This window comes from Ambystoma mexicanum, chromosome 7p, assembly GCF_040938575.1.
Source record: "Ambystoma mexicanum isolate Mex_15411 chromosome 7p, UKY_AmexF1_1, whole genome shotgun sequence".
Classification (NCBI taxonomy): Eukaryota; Metazoa; Chordata; class Amphibia; order Caudata; family Ambystomatidae; genus Ambystoma; species Ambystoma mexicanum.
In genome coordinates this window covers 74,194,003-74,219,079 of record NC_090939.1, presented here as the reverse complement: position 1 = coordinate 74,219,079, position 25,077 = coordinate 74,194,003, and the positions used below count along the sequence as shown (strand labels likewise).

Below are 25,077 nucleotides of genomic sequence, written 5' to 3'. Positions count from 1 at the left end.
ATGTCTTTACATACTTACTGTGTGCCTTATTTTGAGTCCGCACTTTTGGCCATGCCAAGCTCCTGCCCTATCTATGTGTATGAATATCCTATATCATAGTCTATCTTTAATCCTCGCCCTTAACACTCAATGTCCTTGGTCATCTGCCCCTCCAGTTCCATCCGACCCAAGTTCATTGCTGAGAACTCAGTTCTAGGCTGATAGCACTCTCTCCTGGTGGTGTTCGGTGGAAATAAAAAAAGCCATTCATGGTTACTGCGATACAGGATATCTGGTTGCAGGCCCTGAGTATAGTAGAAAGGAACGGTCCTGGAAGGGCCTATAATTTGAGCCCTCCAACTAAGCTCAGGTGGACAGCAACGCACACTCCTAAACCCGTTCACTACTGGTTGTGGCTGTTGTGGATCCATCTCTGCTCTCCAGATATTTCTGTTTGACTTTGTTCAGCTCTGCGCTGCTGCTTGCCAGAACACAATCTCTGTTTCTCTCCCTGTCATTCTATCAGCATCCGGTCTGCCTCTGTTGTCCATTGTTGTCTCACAACAGGGGTCGAAATTAAGATTGGATAAGCAGGAACTAAAAGCAGCCCCTGGGTATCCAGCATTAACCAGTGAGCAGGAACTACCACTGCGGAGCTAGTACATAGCGTTCTGCAAATCAAACTTCTATGTGAGCTAAAAACGTATAATTGTGTCCATTATTTACTATCCCTTATGCTTTTAATATTGTATATATTAATTTAGAGATTGTCCCAAATGAACAGAGTTAAATTCACATAGATGTGTTTGTTTGGCGTCAGCTGGCATGGGGAGCCAAACGTAGCTCCTGGTAGCTGTTGGTGTCAAGATAACCAGGCTCTTCTAAGCTACAAGCAGGCACTAAATATCTTTCAGCTCCCCTCAATTTCAACCCTGCACAAACATGCTGTACATTGTCCTTTCAAATTGTGGAGTTAATATACATCTAAAGTAGCTGGATGGAATCGGATCTCCAATAGTTATGGAGAGAGGCCTGGGGCTTCCATTAGCCAGTGACACTTTCCATCACTGGCCCTATCTGTATAATGGTGACAATATAGAGGTTATAGTGGCCTCTTGTAACAAAGCGAGCGTGGATCACGTGTTGGCCCAAAAGAAGATCTTTCCCAACACAACATTCTTGAAGCATTACTACCGGGTAAATCAAACTAATCACTTGGTGGTCAAACTAAAAGTATACTCAATCGTGGTCAGGACAGCCTTTTGCTTAGATAAGCTCACAACCCAAGATTATCTTCTGGGTGGCTGAACACGACAATGTCTCTTGTAGATGGGCAAAAGGGCAAAGGGAAGCAAAAGTCCTCCAGTCCTTTCCAAACCTGGGTCTTCTCCCTGCCGGCTGTTTGGTACAACCGAACAACAGAAAAGTGACTCACATCATTTGGATTGAATTATTTGCCTGCTCTTCTCTCACACACTTCCTGCTTTCTTTTGTCACTTGCGTACAATGGGGACACCTCTGGAGGTCTCAGGTCTGGAATGATAGATGCCAGCTGGTACTGAGCACAGAGTTGAATATGCACTGGCCTTGCCCAAAGCCTTGGCCAAAGCTAGAGGCTACTTGCTTGTTTCCAATGGCTTTTCACTAGGCCTCTCACCACATATCTGTCATAGGGTCTTGGCTCTACAGCCCACGCTCTCTTTTCTCCTCAACGTCCCTCCATGTGCTCATACTTTTGGGACCTTCTCATGTATCTTTTCTTCCCTTCCGTCTGTTCTTGTTCTTCACCTGCATCTTCTTCATGCCTCTCCATATGCTTATTCCTCCACCCGTCCCAGGCAGAGACATGGCTCTGTCCCTTTTCCACTCTACTACCTTGGTCCCCTCTTGTGCCAGAAATGCCCTTCTCTCCAGTCACCTCCTCTTTCACTCTAACGGCATTCCGCTTCTCCTCTTATACACATCTCCTCTCTGTTATCACCGTCCTCTTGTCTTTTGTTGCTCACCTTCTTTCTTTTCACCATTTTTGAATCCTCAGCTCCAACATCTGATGATCCTCTTCTCCTTTCCTGTGTACTCACTCTCCTCCTTCTCTCTCCAAGTCTTGGCCACTTGCTCTTGCTCTGTCTGCTCTACACCAACATCCTCCAAATGAGCAACACCCACAACCGACTGCCACAATTTCTGTCTTCTTTAGGTGCCGGGCAGTGTCTCTCTGGCCTCCCCCAGTTTAGCAGGCTTCAGGTGTGCTTGTTTGTGATATACGTAATCCTACTGTTTGCATTTATGTGAGTCCCCACACCTTTACCTCTCTACTGTGTGACCTGATAAAGGATAGTACAGCCATGTTGGTTTTGTTCCGTGTGCAAACCATGTAGGGAGCTTAGGATGTTGGATTTTTGCACTCAGCTTCCCGGCTCCCTCTTATTTATTTATTACATTTTTATAGCGCACAACAGCCCTTGGGCATCGAGGCGCTGTTACTTGTGTGGAGCTTAGTTACAGGGTAGGTACAGCAGGGAAATGCATTTACATGTTGTACATTGATACATTGTGGCACATAGTCTTATGTTCATTCTGCAACTGGTCTTACAATCTCTGCCATATCAAAGTTCCTTAAACGGACTTTACCCCATTCTGGCCCCATGAGCCCTTGCCTCCCTATGCAGGCTTTGTTGGATTGGCCAAGGAATCCTCTCCATGCAGTCCAGACCTACATCATGGCCTTACTAGAGTCCCTGGCTCCCTTAACCACCCCAACCATCGCCCCAAGGCACAGACAGGTGTCTTTGCGACAGCTCCTTTGTATAGACCAGGGAATCTGATTACGGATAAGGAATACATACTAATTGCATTCACCAATCCTCCGTTTTCATGGCCTCAATTCCTGTGAACAACGAAGTGCGTGAGGAAAGCAATCTACAGTGAATGTGAATCCCTGTAATACATTACGAAGTATAACAACTGGGTTATAGTGTTTGCTTTCGTGGACATGAAAACAGTATAGACAAATTGCAACACTGCCAATCTTGCTCATACAGAGGTAGGATTTGCCTTATTTCCTATCCCATTTCATCTCTTAATTCAAATTGAGCAATATTGTAATCCAGTTAAGGGCTTTACCCCCTTCCATTAAAAAAAAAACATAGTTCATGATAGTGTTGACAGCTTTGTGCTAAAATGTCACATTGCTACATCGCATTCTGTGATTCAAGTTTCCTCCAGGAATGGCGGTGTCTTCGGAGGAAGCCTGAGTCCTTCTAATTTAACTGCATTAAGCAAGATTAATTAAAGACCACTATGCAGACTAACACTATCAGTGTCTGTATGTCTCATCCAATTGCATGAAGCTTTACCTTTTTATCTTGCTATCGTGATACTGGCCTACAACAACAAGCAAGTCATGTATTTTAATGATACTTTAGCATTGGGTAGATCGAATCTGAAGACACATTTCTTTTATCTTAGTATATCTGTATGAATTGCATACCAATTATTTGGTACCCACATGTATTATGTTTTTTATTCTGTTTTCCCAGTTTCCAATACTGATCATTCTTAACATGAACTTCCACAACTTAAACCACTTCAAAGGAAACTGGTTAACCACATCAGATATGACACAGTGCTCTGTGACAGTATTTCTTGCTTGGCAGTTAAGGTGCCACTCGATGCATGATGTCCCTCAACCTGGGGCAAGGGACTGCTGCTTGGCATATTCAGTCACCACTGGCCCTTTAAGAAAGCAGACTCAGGATACATACAGAACTTTGCAGGCCCGGTACAGATGGACCTACGATTCTTGGGAAGTATGGATGTGCCGCTACAGATTACCAAGGTACAATCTGTTGAGCACACGCTTGCTGCTTCCACCCTAATGGATTGTGGGCAATAGAGCAGAAGCAGATGTTGACGGTTCTGCTTGTGGAGCTCAGCGTCTACATATAGCAGCTAATGCGTGAGCGGCAAAATTCAAGATGGCAGACCAGGCGTTTAAAGGTTCAGTCCACAGGGAAAAAGAGGCAGCAAGCTGAACACAGATGTACCTGGGCACAGTACACTAAGGTAAATTAATAATTCCCTAATGAGGAAAGACTGATATACTCAGCTCTTCAGGAGGTGCAGGAGGAGTTGGAGGTTATGGAGAGGGTGAAGAAAGGAGAAAGTAAAAAACTTGCACTAGAGAGGAAAGTGGAGACGTTTGAAGGATGAATTATATGCAGTTGAGAAGGAGAAGAAACAGAAGGAGAAAGACAGGCTCATTAGATAGTCCCTCAAACACACATGGGGAGTACCAGCCAAAAAGTGAGACAACAAAGAGGAGTGCGATGAAGCTAGAGGGAAAATCTAGCACCAGGGCCAGAGGCACACATTGCTGTTGGCTCTGTGCGGGGCAAGAAGAAGCTGGGAGTTAATAGGTTCAGGATCCTTAGGCAGAGAGGAGAACTAGAATCCAAGAAGGCACTTAGACCCCTTCCAGCTCTATACTGTCTCTAGGAGATGCTGTGGAGCCTACTGAAGAATAACTTTGAGCTGCAACAAGAGTGTCTGCTATATGTTGCCAACACCTGCCATCCAGTGGCCTCCCAAGGAAGTCCACTGGCCCACTAGGTTACAACCGCTGGAGCAAATTTTTTCAATAGACTGCTCTTTACACCGGGGAGGGACCCGAACATACTGTTGAAAGCTGTTTTAGAATTGAGAAGGCTTTTCTTTCTGACACTTTCTGAGATGCCCAACCTTTTACACAGCCGCAGATAAACAACAGAAAGAACAGACAACAGCAACCTTTGGAAGTTAAATCATATCAAGAAAAAAACATTGTTGTCTTCCTTAGCCTTGATTGGCTGTGTGACAGCTGCTATATATTTTCTCCTAAACACCAGCCCTTTCCATTGGTCCATGGTCAGAGTGCAGGCTTTATATTGTCCTGCTTAATAGTTGGATGTAGTTTTCATACAACCTGCTCAAATACGTTGGTTGTGCAATTCCACCAAAATACACCTGAACTGATCACAGATTGAACATTCTGTTTGTACATGTCCTTCCCATCTTCCATAACTATAATGGTTGCATGCTTCTCCAGTGATAACTGGTTCCCCTAAGGCTTGTGTGTCAGATGTTTCTTGGTGCAGTATCTGATTCACTTGTCTTGTTTACTCTAATGTTATAACAGGTTATCAGGTATTTATACTTAAAAGAATACACTGTCAAGTTGTCAGTTGCTTTATTCAGATTCTTCAGTTACATCAGATGTAGTCAGGTTCATCAGGAGATTAGGAAATACCGGCTCCCACCACCCAGGCTCACATAACTCAATTGCCTAGGGTGGAACACATTCAGACCCAAACATTCCAGGCTTACAGCAAACATTCCACAAGTGACATCACTCCATACATAGCTCATCCATGCAGGATGAATACACAGGAAGAAAGGCCAATCACAACACCTCCTTCCCTTACTATCACAAGCACACCACAGGATGCAAATTGCATCACACCTCACCATCAGAAACACTTCAACACCTCCTTCCGTTACACCACAAAACATACACCCATCACAATCAGACAACAAACCACACCCAAACTAGCACAACTCTGACACCAAGATCACTCTAGATAACCAAGAGGAAAACGGCTGGACAAACAGGCTTAACTATCTATCCAGTAACAGCACCCCACCACCATAACAACAAACCTCTACCCTCAAACAAACACACAACACCTTCCACCCACCACCGCCAACAACGGGTCACCAGCCTGCCACGCTGGAGCACAAAACTGCCCCTCTGGGCTACCAAAACTACCAAACCAAACACAACCTGGAAAAAAACGGAACGCCTCCCGTCCACCACTGTCACTGGCGAACCTCAGGGCTGCCACATCTGAGCGCAAACAGCCACCTAAATAGGTTGGCACAAGGCCCGCTACAACACCCACAAAAAACATGTCTAACTTCTGACCCAGACCATACCATCAGGGCAACTAATGAATCAGGTGCATACATCCCAAACACCTCACACACACACTCACCTGACCCATTCCCAACACTCACTAGAAACATGTCTAACTTACTGACCCTGAATGTGTTCCACCCTAAGCAGTTGAGTTATGTGAGCCTGGGTGGTGGGAGCCAATGGTTTCCTGTTATGAGTACTTCCTAATCTCCTGATGAACCTGACTGCATCTGATGTAACTGAAAAATCTCAATAAAGCAACGGTAACGCACAGGCACATACACATATTGACGTGGGAAGTATTGTGCCACCTCTGACACCAACGCCTCCTTGTCTCTCAACAGCCTGCTCCCTGGTCACGCAGAGGGACAGTGATGGGTTCTTTACTCAACCATCCGCGGCCTGCAGACAGACATAATGCAGCTGCCTTCAGGGGGAGGGAGGGTCTGGGGGGTGGGGGAGAGTTGGGAAATGCATTTCTTCTTTGTTGTAAACCAATAAAAAGAAGTTACAAAAAAAGAAAGCCCTTCAGCTGGGTCACATAAGACTGTCTCGATCCCCAGCCGGCTCTCTGATATTCTTTGTTCCTAAGAAAGGCGGCAAGCTCCGTCCTTGTGTGGACTACAGGGCACTCAATGCAGTGACAGTTAAAAACCAATACCCACTGCCACTGATCACTGAACTGTTGGAACAACTAACAGCATCCAAAATCTTTACCAAGCTGGACTTGAGGGGCGCAAACAATCTGGTCAGGATGAGACGGGGGGACGAGTGGAAGACAGCATTCAATACCAAGTACAGTCTTTTAGAGTACCTAGTAATACAGTTTGGCTTATGTAATGCCCCAGCCACCTTCCAGCATTTCGTTAATGACATCTTTAGGGATATACTGGATGTTTATGTAGTCGTATACCTGGACGACATATTAATCTTCTCTGAGACAGAAGAACAACATATCCAACATGTTTGCACTGTCTTGGAACATGTCCGGGAGCACAATCTCTACTTTAAGCTGGAAAAGTGCATCTTTCACGCCTCATCGGTGGAGTTCCTGAGGTTCATGATCTCTTCTCAGGGTATCCATATGCACAACGCTAAGGTGCAAGCTGTTTTGCACTGGCCTGTGCCAACTTCGCTGCAGGCTTTGCAGTCCTTCTTAGGATTTGCACATTTTTATAGGTGGTTTATTGCCTCCTTTTCCTCCATTGTAACGCCATTGACACTGGGGGCTATCTTATCACAAAAATGTCTGTCCACTCAACGCTTGCATCGGGTGGCATATTATTCCAGAACTCTGACCACCTCCGAGAAACATTACACTATCATGGAGAGGGAGCTCCTGGCCATCCAGGCCGCATTCAAAGAATGGCGACACCATTTACTGGTAGCAAAACACCCGATTACGATTTTCTCAGACCACCGTAATTTGCAGGCCCTGTCCACCGCCAAATTGACTCGAGACAAATCCGATGGCATCTGTTTTTTGCCCAGTTTAACTTTGTGCTCACCTCCCGGCTGGGTCCCTTGCACGGCAAAGCTGATGCTCTTTCACGCATCAGAAGTGACGTGTCAACCCCTAAAACCATCACTCCCATCCTACCTAAGGACACAGTGGTCTGTGTTTGTGCGGCTAACGTTTCCCTGCTTGAGGTTGTCCGTCGCTGGGAGGTGGACCATATTAATGATCTTCAGAAAATGCAAGCACGTCTTGTATCGGGTTTACCTTTTGTACAAGGACGTCTGTATATACCTGATTTTAGAACCAGGTTACAAGCATTACGGTGGTCCCACGACAACCACCTAGCAGCCCATCCAGGACAGGCAAAAACATACAAATTACTCCGTAGATGGTGTTGGTGGCCAAACATGAAGCATGATGTAGGGAACTACATATCCAAGTGTTCTATTTGCACTCAGTGTAAAAGAATACCTGGCAAACCAGTAGGCCTGCTACAGAGAATGCCTATAACTCACCGACTATGGCATACAGTCTCCCTAGATTTTGTGGTTGAGCTTGCCCCTGTACGGGGTATGTCGACTATCCTGGTGATGGTAGACACATTTACAAGGATGGCCCTGTTTGTTCCATGCTATGGCGTTCCTTCTGCCTCTGTTCTGGCCACGCTCTTCTTCGCCAACATTGTGCGGTTCTTCGGTCTCCCTTCAGTTCGCATTTCTGATTGGGCATGGCAATTTACCTCCTGTTTCTGGTTGTCACTTACTAGGGCTTTAGGTATCGATGTACGCCTGTCTTCATCTTACCATCCGCAAACCGATGTACAGACAGAGCGACTCAATGCTACTATGGAGCAGGATCTCTGGTGTCTCTGTTTTCAATTTGAGTCCGACTGGCTCTCGGTTTTGGGGGCGGCTGAGTTTGCTTTTAATAATGCATGTCATACGTCTGTTGGCTGTTCAGCCTTTTATGCTATGTATGGGCAGCATCCACGTATCTTGCCACCTACGTTTCCGTCTCTAGCACAAGTACCTGCAGCTCAGGCGGCTAGACAGTCCCTGATTTCTGTACGTACAGCAGTGCCTCAGCATTTAAAGAAATCACAAGACCGCATCAAGTCACAGGCAGACAAACACTGCATGCCTGCCCCGGACTACGATCCCGGTGACCAGGGTTGGCTCTCTACTGCGCACTTGCACATTCCGGGCAAGCGCAAGCTACTTCCACGTTACGTGGGTCCTTACCCGGTCAACAAACGCATTAATGCTGCAGCTTTCCGTATGGCGGTCCCTTCCCGTTGGAGAATACACATCTTCACATCTTGCTGCTGCGGCCTTATGTGACCGGTACCAGACTTCCTTGTGTTCTTGCTCCACTAAACGTGCAAGGGGAGCCGGAATATGAGGTACAAACCATTCTTGATACCCGCGTTACTCGGGGAGTCCGATACTATCTAGTGGATTGGAAGGGCTATGGGCCAGAGGATCGGATTTAGGAACGTGCTGTTAACATCCATGCTCCACGCCTTCTACAGGCTTTCTATCACTCTCGATCCCGCTTCAATGGTGGGTGCTCTCCTTTGCAGGGGGATACTGTCATATCCCGTGCATATTATTATTATTATTATTATTATTGTCTCTGGGGTTCCGCTATGTCCGTGGGAGACAGACTTGGCGGTTGCCATGGCACTTAGGGCACCGCCGACGGTACTGTACTCATGGGACTACGTTACCCAGCAGGAGTAACGTGTGGTGATGGTGTGGAACGCTGGCTCTCATGCGTTCCACCCCTCACCCGGAAGCATGCTGGCTACATAGGATTCGCCTTCACGTCTTGCTGGTGATGCTAAACCGTCTAGCTCCGGCACAGCGAAGCTGCGTTTCCTGTTGACTCTACGTTTTTCCTGTTTCCTGTGTCCTGACTTGGCTATGTATTTCTGGACTTCGCTTTGGATAATGATTCTGTGTTCAGTGTTTTGGTTCCTTCGGACAGTCTCCCCAGCTCCTTTTGAACTGACCTCGGATTGCTTACTGTTTTTCTACTGCGTGACCCTTTAATTTCGGTTTGCCATCAACCCTTCTTTCCCTGTTACTCCTCCTGGCGATTTCTCTGCTTACCCGCAGTTGGATTATTAATGTTTTGCGCACGTGTCCTCGCAACCCCAGACGCTCTGCTGATAGCGAGGACACGCTGCCTCTTACAGAATTCGGACGCTTTCCTGTGGTTCCGTGAGGCAGCCTTTCTTCTCACTTACCTGGATGCTCTGCTGAACTGAGTGAGAGGATTCTGGATACCCATTGTTTGTACTGTTTGTAAGGACGCTCTGCGGTTTGCTCCTTGGATTGCCTTGCCTTCCTCTGTCCCAGTTGCGTCCTCGTTTCCCCCGGGTTAGGGATCTCCTCGGCATACTTCAACATACCTTCTAATAGGTACCATTGCTTCTGGATATTGGCTGAGTACATTGGAACCTATCCACGTCCAGTTTACCATGTGCTAATCCACAAGTAGGTTCATCAGCGAACAAGGGAGGGCAACAGGTAAGACTGTGGGCACTTGGGGAGTGAGGTGTGTACCAACAAAGAAAGAGAGAAAAGTATTCATTGTTTGCCTTGTGTTTTCTCCCTTTTAGCTCTGCTGTGTCTCCTGCCTTTTTGCCTGAGCCTTTGGCCTGACAGGTTGTTATACCCTGCAAGCCGTGCTCTCAGAAAGAAAGTATTTTTATCTTCGGTAGGAGGGGGGGTCTGCTCGGCTTCGCAGTATCTGGTGGCAGACTCCACGGAGTACGACACTCTGTCACATGAACAGGCCAATGTGAGGAGGTGATCACCTCCTGCATCACAGCCTCTGGGCCAGCACTGCCTTATTTCCACCATGCTGTTGCTGCAAGGGAACTCACACCATCATCTGTTGGTTATCTGGGGAATTGCATTCCTCATCGAATGGGCAGGCTGGAGATCAAGTCTCCATAGTGTGCGAACCGTTAAAGAAATGCAGCCACCTTGGTTATTTCTACTTGTTTTAGCTCTTCACTGCATCCTATATTACGATGCATATATTCTCCTATTTACCTCTCAGTTACTCTGTCCTCAGTTGCAACTGATTCACCTTGATCTTTTGTCTCATGTTGAGTTCCCTGGTGCAGCAATAGATAACAGGCACTGCCAATGTGTCTTTAGATCTAAAATATCAGCCATTTCGAGCTAATATCAGACAGTACTATCACCTCTTTAGAAACATTTGAATTCACACCTGTCCCATTGAATTGGGAGTTATTAGTTGTGTGTGTCTTAGTGGCTTGATCTGTGTGGCGCTGGATTTTTGAGATGGTCAGTGCCTCATGGCGGTTAACTCTGCAGTAATGCACTCTACTAAATGTCTTTACATACTTACTGTGAGCCTTATTTTGAGTCCGCACTTTTGGCTATGCCAAGCTCCTGCCCTATCTATGTGTATGAATATCCTATATCATAGTCTATCTTTAATCCTCGCCCTTAACACTCAATGTCCTTGGTCATCTGCCCCTCCAGTTCCATCCGACCCAAGTTCATTCCTGAGAACTCAGTTCTAGGCTGATAGCACTGTCTCCTGGTGGTGTTTGGTGGAAATAAGAAAAGCCATTCATGGTTACTGCGATACAGGATATCTGGTTGCAGGCCCTGAGTATAGTAGAAAGGAACGGTCCTGGAAGGGCCTATAATTTGAGCCCTCCAACTAAGCTCAGGTGGACAGCAACTCGCACTCCTAAACCCGTTCACTACTGGTTGTGGCTGTTGTGGATCCATCTCTGCTCTCCAGATATTTCTGTTTGACTTTGTTCAGCTCTGCGCTGCTGCTTGCCAGAACACCATCTCTGTTTCTCTCCCTGTCATTCTATCAGCATCCAGTCTGCCTCTGTTGTCCATTGTTGTCTCACAACAGGGGTCGAAATTAAGATTGGATAAGCAGGAACTAAAAGCAGCCCCTGGGTATCCAGCATTAACCAGTGAGCAGGAACTACCACTGCGGAGCCAGGAGCTAGTACATAGCGTTCTGCAAATCAAACTTCTATGTGAGCTAAAAACGTATAATTGTGTCCATTATTTACTATCCCTTATGCTTTTAATATTGTATATATTAATTTAGAGATTGTCCCAAATGAACAGAGTTAAATTCACATAGATGTGTTTGTTTGGCGTCAGCTGGCATGGGGAGCCAAACGTAGCTCCTGGTAGCTGTTGGTGTCAAGATAACCAGGCTCTTCTAAGCTACAAGCAGGCACTAAATATCTTTCAGCTCCCCTCAATTTCAACCCTGCACAAACATGCTGTACATTGTCCTTTCAAATTGTGGAGTTAATATACATCTAAAGTAGCTGGATGGAATCGGATCTCCAATAGTTATGGAGAGAGGCCTGGGGCTTGCATTAGCCAGTGACACTTTCCATCACTGGCCCTATCTGTATAATGGTGACAATATAGAGGTTATAGTGGCCTCTTGTAACAAAGCGAGCGTGGATCACGTGTTGGCCCAAAAGAAGATCTTTCTCAACACAACATTCTTGAAGCATTACTACCGGGTAAATCAAACTAATCACTTGGTGGTCAAACTAAAAGTATACTCAATCGTGGTCAGGACAGCCTTTTGCTTAGATAAGCTCACAACCCAAGCTTATCTTCTGGGTGGCTGAACACGACAATGTCTCTTGTAGATGGGCAAAAGGGCAAAGGGAAGCAAAAGTCCTCCAGTCCTTTCCAAACCTGGGTCTTCTCCCTGCCGGCTGTTTGGTACAACCAAACAACAGAAAAGTGACTCACATCATTTGGATTGAATTATTTGCCTGCTCTTCTCTCACACACTTCCTGCTTTCTTTTGTCACTTGCGTACAATGGGGACACCTCTGGAGGTCTCAGGTCTGGAATGATAGATGCCAGCTGGTACTGAGCACAGAGTTGAATATGCACTGGCCTTGCCCAAAGCCTTGGCCAAAGCTAGAGGCTACTTGCTTGTTTCCAATGGCTTTTCACTAGGCCTCTCACCACATATCTGTCATAGGGTCTTGGCTCTACAGCCCACGCTCTCTTTTCTCCTCAACGTCCCTCCATGTGCTCATACTTTTGGGACCTTCTCATGTATCTTTTCTTCCCTTCCGTCTGTTCTTGTTCTTCACCTGCATCTTCTTCATGCCTCTCCATATGCTTATTCCTCCACCCGTCCCAGGCAGAGACATGGCTCTGTCCCTTTTCCACTCTACTACCTTGGTCCCCTCTTGTGCCAGAAATGCCCTTCTCTCCAGTCACCTCCTCTTTCACTCTAACGGCATTCCGCTTCTCCTCTTATACACATCTCTTCTCTGTTATCACTGTCCTCTTGTCTTTTGTTGCTCACCTTCTTTCTTTTCACCATTTTCGAATCCTCATCTCCAACATCTGATGATCCTCTTCTCCTTTCCTGTGTTCTCACTCTCCTCCTTCTCTCTCCAAGTCTTGGCCACTTGCTCTTGCTCTGTCTGCTCTACACCAACATCCTCCAAATGAGCAACACCCACAACCGACTGCCACAATTTCTGTCTTCTTTAGGTGACTGGCAGTGTCTCTCTGGCCTCCCCCAGTTTAGCAGGCTTCAGGTGTGCTTGTTTGTGATATACGTAATCCTACTGTTTGCATTTATGTGAGTCCCCACACCTTTACCTCTCCACTGTGTGACCTGATAAAGGATAGTGCCGCCATGTTGGTTTTGTTCCGTGTGCAAACCATGTAGGGAGCTTAGGATGTTGGATTTTTGCACTCAGCTTCCCGGCTCCCTCTTTTTTATTTAATACATTTTTATAGCGCACAACAGCCCTTGGGCATCGAGGCGCTGTTACTTGTGTGGAGCTTAGTTACAGGGTAGGTGCAGCAGGGAAATGCATTTACATGTTGTACATTGATACATTGTGGCACATAGTCTTATGTTCATTCTGCAACTGGTCTTACAATCTCGGCCATACCAAAGTTCCTTAAACGGACTTTACCCCATTCTGGCCCCATGAGCCCTTGCCTCCCTATGCAGGCTTTGTTGGATTGGCCAAGGAATCCTCTCCATGCAGTCCAGACCTACATCATGGCCTTACTAGAGTCCCTGGCTCCCTTAACCACCCCAACCATCGCCCCAAGGCACAGACAGGTGTCTTTGTGACAGCTCCCTTGTATAGACCAGGGAATCTGATTACGGACAAGGAATACATACTAATTGCATTCACCAATCCTCCGTTTTCATGGCCTCAATTCCTGTGAACAACGAAGTGCGTGAGGAAAGCAATCTACAGTGAATGTGAATCCCTGTAATACATTACGAAGTATAACAACTGGGTTATAGTGTTTGCTTTCGTGGACATGAAAACAGTATAGACAAATTGCAACACTGCCAATCTTGCTCATACAGAGGTAGGATTTGCCTTATTTCCTATCCCATTTCATCTCTTAATTCAAATTGAGCAATATTGTAATCCAGTTAAGGGCTTTACCCCCTTCCATTAAAAAAAAAAACATAGTTCATGATAGTGTTGACAGCTTTGTGCTAAAATGTCACATTGCTACATCGCATTCTGTGATTCAAGTTTCCTCCAGGAATGGCGGTGTCTTCGGAGGAAGCCTGAGTCCTTCTAATTTAACTGAATTAAGCAAGATTAATTAAAGACCACTATGCAGATTAACACTATCAGTGTCTGTATGTCTCATCCAATTGCATGAAGCTTTACCTTTTTATCTTGCTATCGTGATACTGGCCTACAACAACAAGCAAGTCATGTATTTTAATGATACTTTAGCATTGGGTAGATCGAATCTGAAGACACATTTCTTTTATCTTAGTATATCTGTATGAATTGCATACCAATTATTTGGTACCCACATGTATTATGTTTTTTATTCTGTTTTCCCAGTTTCCAATACTGATCATTCTTAACATGAACTTGCACAACTTAAACCACTTCAAAGGAAACTGGTTAACCACATCAGATATGACACAGTGCTCTGTGACAGTATTTCTTGCTTGGCAGTTAAGGTGCCACTCGATGCATGATGTCCCTCAACCTGGGGCAAGGGACTGCTGCTTGGCATATTCAGTCACCACTGGCCCTTTAAGAAAGCAGACTCAGGATACATACAGAACTTTGCAGACCCGGTACAGATGGACCTACGATTCTTGGGAAGTATGGATGTGCCGCTACAGATTACCAAGGTACAATCTGTTGAGCACACGCTTGCTGCTTCCACCCTAATGGATTGTGGGCAATAGAGCAGAAGCAGATGTTGACGGTTCTGCTTGTGGAGCTCAGCGTCTACATATAGCAGCTAATGCGTGAGCGGCAAAATTCAAGATGGCAGACCAGGCGTTTAAAGGTTCAGTCCACAGGGAAAAAGAGGCAGCAAGCTGAACACAGATGTACCTGGGCACAGTACACTAAGGTAAATTAATAATTCCCTAATGAGCAAAGACTGCTATACTCAGCTCTTCAGGAGGTGCAGGAGGAGTTGGAGGTTATGGAGAGGGTGAAGAAAGGAGAAAGTAAAAAACTTGCACTAGAGAGGAAAGTGGAGACGTTTGAAGGATGAATTATATGCAGTTGGGAAGGAGAAGAAACAGAAGGAGAGAGACAGGCTCATTAGATAGTCCCTCAAACACACATGGGGAGTACCAGCCAAAAAGTGAGACAACAAAGAGGAGTGCGATGAAGCTAGAGGGAAAATCTAGCACCAGGGCCAGAGGCACACATTGCTGTTGGCTCTGTGCGGGGCAAGAAGAAGCTGGGAGTTAATAGGTTCAGGATCCTTAGGCAGAGAGGAGAACTAGAATCCAAGAAGGCACTTAGACCCCTTCCAGCTCTATACTGTCTCTAGGAGATGCTGTGGAGCCTACTGAAGAATAACTTTGAGCTGCAACAAGAGTGTCTGCTATATGTTGCCAACACCTGCCATCCAGTGGCCTCCCAAGGAAGTCCACTGGCCCACTAGGTTACAACCGCTGGAGCAAATTTTTTCAATAGACTGCTCTTTACACTGGGGAGGGACCCGAACATACTGTTGAAAGCTGTTTTAGAATTGAGAAGGCTTTTCTTTCTGACACTTTCTGAGATGCCCAACCTTTTACACAGCCGCAGATAAACAACACAAAGACCAGACAACAGCAACCTTTGGAAGTTAAATCATATCATGAAAAAAACATTGTTGTCTTCCTTAGCCTTGATTGGCTGTGTGACAGCTGCTATATATTTTCTCCTAAACACCAGCCCTTTCCATTGGTCCATGGTCAGAGTGCAGGCTTTATATTGTTCTGCTTAATAGTTGGATGTAGTTTTCATACAACCTGCTGAAATACGTTGGTTGTGCAATTCCACCAAAATACACCTGAACTGATCACAGATTGAACATTCTGTTTGTACATGTCCTTCCCATCTTCCATAACTATAATGGTTGCATGCTTCTCCAGTGATAACTGGTTCCCCTAAGGCTTGTGTGTCAGATGTTTCTTGGTGCAGTATCTGATTCACTTGTCTTGTTTACTCTAATGTTATAACAGGTTATCAGGTATTTATACTTAAAAGAATACACTGTCAAGTTGTCAGTTGCTTTATTCAGATTCTTCAGTTACATCAGATGTAGTCAGGTTCATCAGGAGATTAGGAAATACCGGCTCCCACCACCCAGGCTCACATAACTCAACTGCCTAGCGTGGAACACATTCAGATCCAAACATTCCAGGCTTACAGCAAACATTCCACAAGTGACATCACTCCATACATAGCTCATCCATGCAGGATGAATACACAGGAAGAAAGGCCAATCACAACACCTCCTTCCCTTACTATCACAAGCACACCACAGGATGCAAATTGCATCACACCTCACCATCAGAAACACCTCAACACCTCCTTCCGTTACACCACAAAACATACACCCATCACAATCAGACAACAAACCACACCCAAACTAGCACAACTCTGACACCAAGATCACTCTAGATAACCAAGAGGAAAACGGCTGGACAAACAGGCTTAACTATCTATCCAGTAACAGCACCCCACCACCATAACAACAAACCTCTACCCTCAAACAAACACACAACACCTTCCACCCACCACCGCCAACAACGGGTCACCAGCCTGCCACGCTGGAGCACAAAACTGCCCCTCTGGGCTACCAAAACTACCAAACCAAACACAACCTGGAAAAAAACGGAACGCCTCCCGTCCACCACTGTCACTGGCGAACCTTAGGGCTGCCACATCTGAGCGCAAACAGCCACCTAAATAGGTTGGCACAAGACCCGCTACAACACCCACAAAAAACATGTCTAACTTCTGACCCAGACCATACCATCAGGGCAACTAATGAATCAGGTGCATACATCCCAAACACCTCACACACACACTCACCTGACCCATTCCCAACACTCACTAGAAACATGTCTAACTTACTGACCCTGAATGTGTTCCACCCTAAGCAGTTGAGTTATGTGAGCCTGGGTGGTGGGAGCCAATGGGTTCCTGTTATGAGTACTTCCTAATCTCCTGATGAACCTGACTGCATCTGATGTAACTGAAAAATCTCAATAAAGCAACGATAACGCACAGGCACATACACATATTGACGTGGGAAGTATTGTGCCACCTCTGACACCAACGCCTCCTTGTCTCTCAACAGCCTGCTCCCTGGTCACGCAGAGGGACACTGATGGGTTCTTTACTCAACCATCCGCGGCCTGCAGACAAACATAACAAAGACAATTCACGTTCCCCGACGACGACGCAGCACGTTGATGAGTGCTTTCTTCAAATGTTCCCGTTGCTCGCGACACAACTCAAACTAATCCAGCAGCTGTGACTGCACTCTGCAGTCAACATCGGCATTCCGAACTGTCGCCGAATCCCCCCGCTGTGCTGCAGACGTCATCATTGCAGCAGGGGGAACCGAGCCACACAGAGCTCCGCAGCCCCAATGGTTTCCCCCAGGTGGTCAGCGGACCGGCCATCATAAGTCAGCCCCATAGGCCACCAGAGTCAAAGACACACAGAGCGGGACGCTCCTTAAATCTTCTGCCACTCAGAAAGCATTCCTATTACAAACCGCGGTTGCGGGGCTGTGGAGACCTCACCCATACTTTTGGGCACTTATCAAGCCCAACTCAGAAAGAATACATGGAGACTGCAGACCTCAGGGTGCCCACCAGGACTCGCATTATGATCCAAACGCTGGTTCCATCCAGCTGCCTGAATGGACTGCCAAGATTTGTACATTGCACCATAAGACACCAGCTGCTTGACTTCCCCAGGCGCTGAAAGGCCTCACTATCCACGACACTGACAGCCCTCTCTCTGCTCCCAGGGCATCCAGTTACAAACGCATTGAACAAGCTCTTTGATGCCTGCTCCTCTAATCCGCACTGGGTCTCTAGTAGAGGAGCCTCCTTTAACTCTGCCCTGAGTCTGGCAAAGCAGTCTCCTTTAACGCCCTGGGTCTCTGGCAGAGCAGCCTCTTCAATTCTCCCTGGGTGCCTTACAAGGCACTCTCATTGTCCCTGGGTGCTTGGCAAAGCACTCACTTGGCTGCCCCCTGGCAGCCTAACAGGACTGCTGCTTTCAATTCTCTGTGGGTGCTAAACACTCCGCCCTGGGTAGTGGGACTCTTCATCGGGGCAGTGGGTCCCTTATCCTTACTCTCAGTCTCTTTCAACTCAGGGCAGGAAATTTTCTAAGGAAGTGCAAGACAAGGTGTTGAACCTTCCATTCGATGGTAAGGAGCTTTTTCATTCTTCTACTGATGTAGAGCTCACCAAAACCAAGGATAGCACTCAGACAGCTAAATCATTGTCTGTTCTGGTTAAAGCTCCTTTCAAATCCCAGAGACCGTTGTCGCAAAGTCGACCTTCCTCTGGTTTTAGGGGCTTCTTCGACCTCAAATCTCGCAGAGTGGATACTCCTGAAGGGAATAACCGCCGTAGACAACAGCGTACGCGGTTTTTCTCCCGCTCCTCAGCCTCCTCATCAGGTTCAGGTGGCACCGCCACCGATGAGCCTGCCAAATGAGGGTTTTCCGCGCTCGCAGGAGACCCTGGTGGGAGGACGCATGGCGTCTCATTGGGAGGCGTGGCAGACCATCACAGAGGACAGATGGGTCTTGTCAGTCGCTCGAGCGGGCTTCCGCTTACCTTTACCCCCTACCTCAACCCTCCTTTTCAGCTGTCGGGCTCACCCTCCCTCAAGGCTGAGGTTCAGAAACTTCTGGACCTCAGAGCTGTGGAACCCGTTCCCCTTGGGGAGCGAGGGGAGGGCTTCTACTCCTGGCTGTTTACGGTGCCCAAACCCAACCAGGCTGGCCTGCGCACCATCCTAGACCTTTCCCAGTTCAATCTTTTCCTAGCCCAAGAGAAATTCAAGATGATCACGCCCGGCCAGATTCGCTCCTCTTTGCAGATGGACGATTGGCTCAGCGTGGTGGATCTTCAGGATGCGTACATGCATATCCTGATTTGGAATCCACACAGGAGATACCTCCGCTTCTCTTTGGGAGTGGAGCACTTCTAGTTTCGGGTGCTTCCTTTTGGCCTCAGCTCGGCGCCGCGTGTCTTCACGAAGATGATGTCGGTGATTGCGGCCTATCTTCGTCTCCAGGGTATCCATGTGTATCCTTATTTGGACGACTGTCACTTACGGAGCCCTTGTCCGTTGGCAGCAGCGGGCAACCTCCAGTCTCTCCTTCAGCTCCTGTTCCATCTTGGGCTGTCGGTGAATTGGCGGAAATCCTCCATGACGGTCTCACAGGACCTGATCTTCCTGGGTTTTCGTTGGAACACAATCGACTGCAGAGTGTATCTGACCGGGGACAGATTGGTGGATTTGTTGGCCACGTGTCAGATGTTTGCGTAGTCGGAGAGCATGTCGGCCTGGTGGTACCAGAGGCTTCTGGGCCTCATGGCCTCGTGTGTACTGGCTCTTCCTCTTGCTCGTCTCAAAATGAGACGGACCCAGATGGCTCTTCGGAATTCTTGGCGTCTGCCAGTGGATCCGGATTCCATGCGGATAATGATTCCGGATTCCATGAGAGTGGACCTGGATTGGTGGTCATCTCTCAGCAATCTATCTGGTGGCGCGGGGTTTCAGGACCCGGTCCCCACGGTGACGATCACGACAGACTCCTCCCTCCTCGGGTGGGGTGCGAAGTTAGATCTTCTTCAGGTCTCGGACCTCTGGTGGCCTCAGGACAAGCTCCTGCACATAAATCATTTGGCGCCTCTGGCGATCTTCCTAGCGCTCCGGGCGTTCAGACCGCTCATTGTCAACAAGGTGGTCCGCATAAGAACGGACAATGTGATATCAATGTATTACATAAAGAAGCAAGGGGGAACAAAGTCTCCCCCCCCTTGTGGACCGGTCCATCCAGATTTGGGAGTGGGCCGTGCTTCATGGTGTCTGGCTGCTTGCAGTGCACATCCCGGGCCAGCTGAATGTCACAGCGGATGCCCTCAGCCGGCGGACAGTGGTCAGCTACGAGTGGGAGTTGAAGGCGGAGGTCCTATCATTGTTTTTCTCGCGTTGGGGCACACCGGAGGTGGACCTCTTTGCCACAGCGGTGAACAAGAAACTTCCTCAGTATGCCTCCAGAGGGGGGCTGGGAGCCGGTGTCTCCGCCGATCAGGTTACCAGTAACTCCCGATCTTCTTCACCAGGGGGAACAACAGATGTGGCAACCCTCCGCACAATCGCTCAGCTTGGCGGCATGGTGCCTGAGTTCAAGTCTTTAGAGCATCTCAGTTTGTCTGCGGATAACATGCGCATTATCCAGGCAGCCAGGAAACCCTCGACCAGATCTCAATACAGGAGTAAATGTCTCAGGTTCTGTCATTGGTGTTTGGAGAAGAAGTTGGATCCGAGGGTGGCCACGATTGACACGGTGTTGTCCTTCGTGTCCTCCCTAGCAGAGTCAGGGGTTCATGTTCTGTCATGCAGGACTTATCTCTCAGCGGTTTCCGCTTACCTTTCTACAGACCTTTGTTCTTATTCTCTTACTAAGCCAGTGGTGAAGAGGCATTTTGCTGGTTTGACACGCCTCTACCTTCCGGTTTGTAATCTGAAACCCGCCATGGGACCTAAATGTAGTTCTGACGGCGCTGTGCCATAAACCCTTTGAACCAATGGCTACAGTAGACCTCAAGTACTTGTGTTGGAAAGTGTCCTTTCTGGTCGCCGTTACGTCAGCAAGGAGAGTGAGTGAGCTCCACGCATTGTCGGTGGAGCATCCTTTCTTGGTCTTTCACAAGGACAAGGTAGTCCTTCGGACAAACCCGGCTTTCTTACCGAAGGTAGTGACCGAATTCCATCTGAATCAGTCGATCTCCCTTCCGGTCTTTTTTCCGAACCCGGCCTCAGAGGCCGAAAGAGTTCTACACTGTCTTGATGTCCGAAGAGCTCTTAAATTCTACCTAGACAGGACGTCCGAGCTTAGGAGTTCTTCTCAACTTTTTGTGACCTTCAGTAACCCTCAGGGCAAGCCAGCGTCTAAGGCAACTATTTCCAGGTGGATTGCCGCCTGCATCACAGAGTCTTTCACCGTCCAAGGGCTGAAACCTCCTAAAGGTATCCATGCACACCTGGTGCGGGGCAAGGCAGCCGCAGTTGCTTTTCAGATATATGTTCCCTGGGAGTCCATCGCTAAGGCAGCTACTTGGGCCTCCCCATCTGCTTTCTGTAAACATTACTGTCTCGACATGAGCTCTAGAGCTGACGCTCAGTTTGGTCAGGCTGTGCTGAAGAACCTGTTTCAGTTAAGGGTATTTCCATCCACCCGTAGTTCCTGTAAGGAGTGCTTGGGAATCTCCCACAAGTATGTAGGAAAGGGGATGGGATGTAGGAGTATTACCAGGCTACTCACCGTAGTGACCACCTTACTCCTAGTCCATAGTCCCCTTTCCTCCATACGCCCGCCGTCCCCAATAATAAGGTTCCTCTGTTATTGCTAATGGGTCTTTGACCCGGCGATAGAAAAGGACTGATAGGCGATGTGTGAGGCGGAGCCAAGGTGGGCGGGGTTACGGCCGCGTGCCGGGCCCCGCGCAGGAAAGAGAGGAGGGACACATTTTTGAAAAAAATGTGGATGCTTTTTACAAAGTGCTCCGGTCCCGTCCCACAGGACGGAGAGATGTCCCACAAGTATGGAGGAAAGGGGACTATGGACTAGGAGTAAGGTGGTCACTACGGTGAGGAACCTGGCAAATACACATTACAGGGGGTTTATGGTCTTTCCATCGATGGAAATCCATCGAATGCCATTGCATCGAAATGCTATCTTTTACATGTAAAAGTGCATTTCCATCGAAACCAGTCAATCGAATATATAAATGGACAAGTTTAGATGGATATGCACTTTAAAATGTCAAAAAATAGCATTTCGATGCATTTTTTCGTAACGTTAAAACGTTACATGGAGCTGTCCAGTGCTGAAATTTCGAACTGCCCAGCTCCATGTAACATTTTAATGTTTATTGTATATTGGGGGGGAGTTCCCCCCTGACCCCCAACCCCCACGCACTACCCCCCTTAACCCTAACCCAACCCTAACTCTAATCCTAAACCTAACCCTAGCCCTAACCCGAACCCTAACCCTAACTAAATCTAACCCTTAATCTAACCCTTAATCTAACCCTAAATCTAAACCTAGCCCTAACCCTAATCTAACCCTGAATCTAACCGTAAATCTAACCCTAGCCTCAACCCTAACCCTAATCTAACCCTTAATATAACCCTTAATCTAACCCTAGCCCCTAATCTAACCCTTAATCTAACCCCAAATCTAACCCTGGCCCCTAATCTAACCCTACCCCTAACCCTAATTATCCATCGAAATTAACCATACAAAATTATTCAATGAATATGCTTTTCGATGGAAAGGCAATTCAATGAATAATTTTCGATGGAAAGGTATTCGATGAATAGTTTTTAGATGGAAAGTCCAGATACCATTACAGGGTTAGCACAGGCAACCATAGATAAGAATGGTTTGTCATAAATCATATTACACATATTTACAGACATAAGATATTTACATATACATTTTTCCGTCAGTACATAATCAGTAATATCTACATGTGCAAACCTATTAACAAAAGTAATAAGAAAATGAGATAGAGCAGATATAGTCACATGAGCATGTTGTGTACGATGACTGTGATCATTAAGGCGCAGAGGCTACACATTGGAGGTGAGAACGAGGTGTGGGACGGTTCAGATCTAATGTCTAGAGGTAGGGTGTTCCAGCCTTTGGCTGCCACAACTGGAAAGCTGCGTACCCCAGCATTTGTTCTTTTGAATTTCGGGACAGGGAGGAGGAAGGCTGAAGCAGAGCGAGTGGTCTTGATGTTTTGGGTTGGAGCTAACAGGTTGTAAGATATTTAAGAGCTATGTTAATGAGGCATTTGTGGGTGCTGGTATCCCCCTTCCCTTATTGCGGGTTCCTTCCATTCCTCATGCCTTAATGGTCGACGGTGGTAAACCCCTTCTGCAGACCGCATATGACCCATGTGAGGGGTCAGAAATGTGAGGTGGACAACTTTGTGAAGGTTTTTCAAAAGATAACATTTTTTATTAAACTCAAAAGGTTGGATAATTGCCTGACTATCCACACTCTGATGAGGATTTCCCTGCCTAAAATAAACTAAAGGAAACACTCTAACAAAAGGTTTCTGTACCTCACACTTGTATATACACCAACTCAATAAGGAAATATATGGCAGTTCAACAACAACAAATACAACAGTATAATTCACAAAATAGCTGCTTCTTCTAATGTCTTAGGCAAACTCCCCTTCCCAGATTCAAGCAGGCCTTTCCTTAAATGTTCACAAAGGATAAAGAAATGCAGTATTATAACGAAAAGGTCCACTTCAGTTACCTTTCTAATCCAACTTGAGAAAACAAAGTTCCAATTTGGTTTTCTAAGGTGATTCACAATTGTTAACATAGCTTTTCTCTTTCCATGCGTAGTCAAGGTCTTGATATAGCTTCTTGTCATCAAAATTGCATACTTCAACACAGATATTGAAACAATTTCTTGTCATCAACAAAGAATATCTCAGCTGTGAAAAACCTGAGGGTGTTTCACTGCTCAGACCTAGGGGATTCAGGTGGCCAGGGAAGGGCCATCGCTATTGGATCCCGACCCCGGGGCTGGACTAGCAAGGGAGGATCATCTGGGTAGGGTGTCTTTGGGGAGTGAGGAGGAAACACCTGAAGGCGAGACATGGTATCCCCCATTTCCTGACAACTGTTTGTCCCATATTCCCTCTGCTTTTATGGGATACTACAACTCCCATAATGTTCCTCCTTTCTATGTCAGCCCAACTACTGAGACGAGGAAGCGGAAGACTGAGATTGTGAAGATCACCACTAGTGATACACTGTGGACCTTTCCTAGTAATAAGGCCAGGCAGGGTCAGGCACTCTATGATAATCACACACACCTGAAACACATTGACATCAATCCAGAGTATTAGAGGTGGAGTATGGAGACACACAGTGAAGGAGTTGGAGCCTGAGAAGGAATACGAGTTGTAGGTCGAGCAGACAAGCGAACTGAGTCATCTGGGTACCCCGGTATCCGTCAAGGGAGAGTGAAGCGCTGACATGATAAAGGCCTGAGAGGTGGAAAGGTGGCAGCAAGTGTTTCGAAGGAGCCATGTCTCCAAGGAGCCAGAAGGGAATCTCGAGGAAACAGACTCCAAATGGGAGTTCCTGGGTATGTGAGAAAGCCTGGGTGTGTCGGGGGGGCAGCGGAGGAGACCCTGACCTCAACACGCATCCAGTGATAAAAGGAAACACAGACAGTGAGTTCAAAGCAGAAGGGAACCCGATTTGTGAAAGGCACGAGCGCGAGTGAAATACAATGTTGCAAGGCTAGGACACGGGAATGGCGAGAGACGCGATGAAGGTGAACGCTTCAATTGTTTATTGTTAAATCAGTTTGAGAAGAAACAAAGTGAGGGCGAGCGGCGAGGCCGCGTGCAAGTGTACATGAGTAAAGAGAGACTTTTTGAGAATTATGAATTACGGAAGCAGCTTTACTAAAGGGAAGGGAAACTGTAAAAAGGCTCGAAGCACGAGAGAAAGTGGAATAAGAATTGTGATATTTGTGAACACATCAGAGGGGGTCTGGGACCCGCAATGAGTAATGAGAAGAGGGAAGGGGACCTGCAACAAGAATTAAGAGAAGGGTCTGGGACCCACATAGAGATGTGAACTGTGTACAGTGCCGGGGGCACAACCAAGTATAATATTGAAGATAAGGAGCATGAACTCTGTATATTGCTAGGACACAACCATTGAATATAAAGAGCATGAACTCTGTACAGCCAAATGAAATGTGGAACTAATGTAAGAAGCATAAACTGTGGAGTCGGCCTTAGTAGCAGAGTGGCCCTGCACAGGGCCGACAAAGATACTGTGCGTTTGCGAAAGTCTCTGTTACTGAACTGAGTAAAGAGGTACCAGAGGCATGATTATCAGAATTCTGAGAAAGCCTGACTGACAGACTGCTCCAGTACAGGGCTGGCGAATACTGTGCGTTTGCAACAGTCTCTGTCACAAAAACCGTTGGAGAATTGTTGAACCGTTGGGGAGGGGAACCCCAGTGTGAAACAAATATTGAACTAGTGGAGAAGAGAACCCCCTTTGCGAAGCATT

The 25,077-nt window shown here is 47.0% G+C and overlaps 1 protein-coding gene across 10 annotated transcripts in view; it reads right to left on the bottom strand.

The window, feature by feature from the left end:
* Positions 1-25,077, bottom strand: part of CASR (calcium sensing receptor) — a 1,433,568-nt gene that overhangs the window by 22,065 nt on the left and 1,386,426 nt on the right. The gene's annotated exons all lie outside the window — the stretch shown is intronic.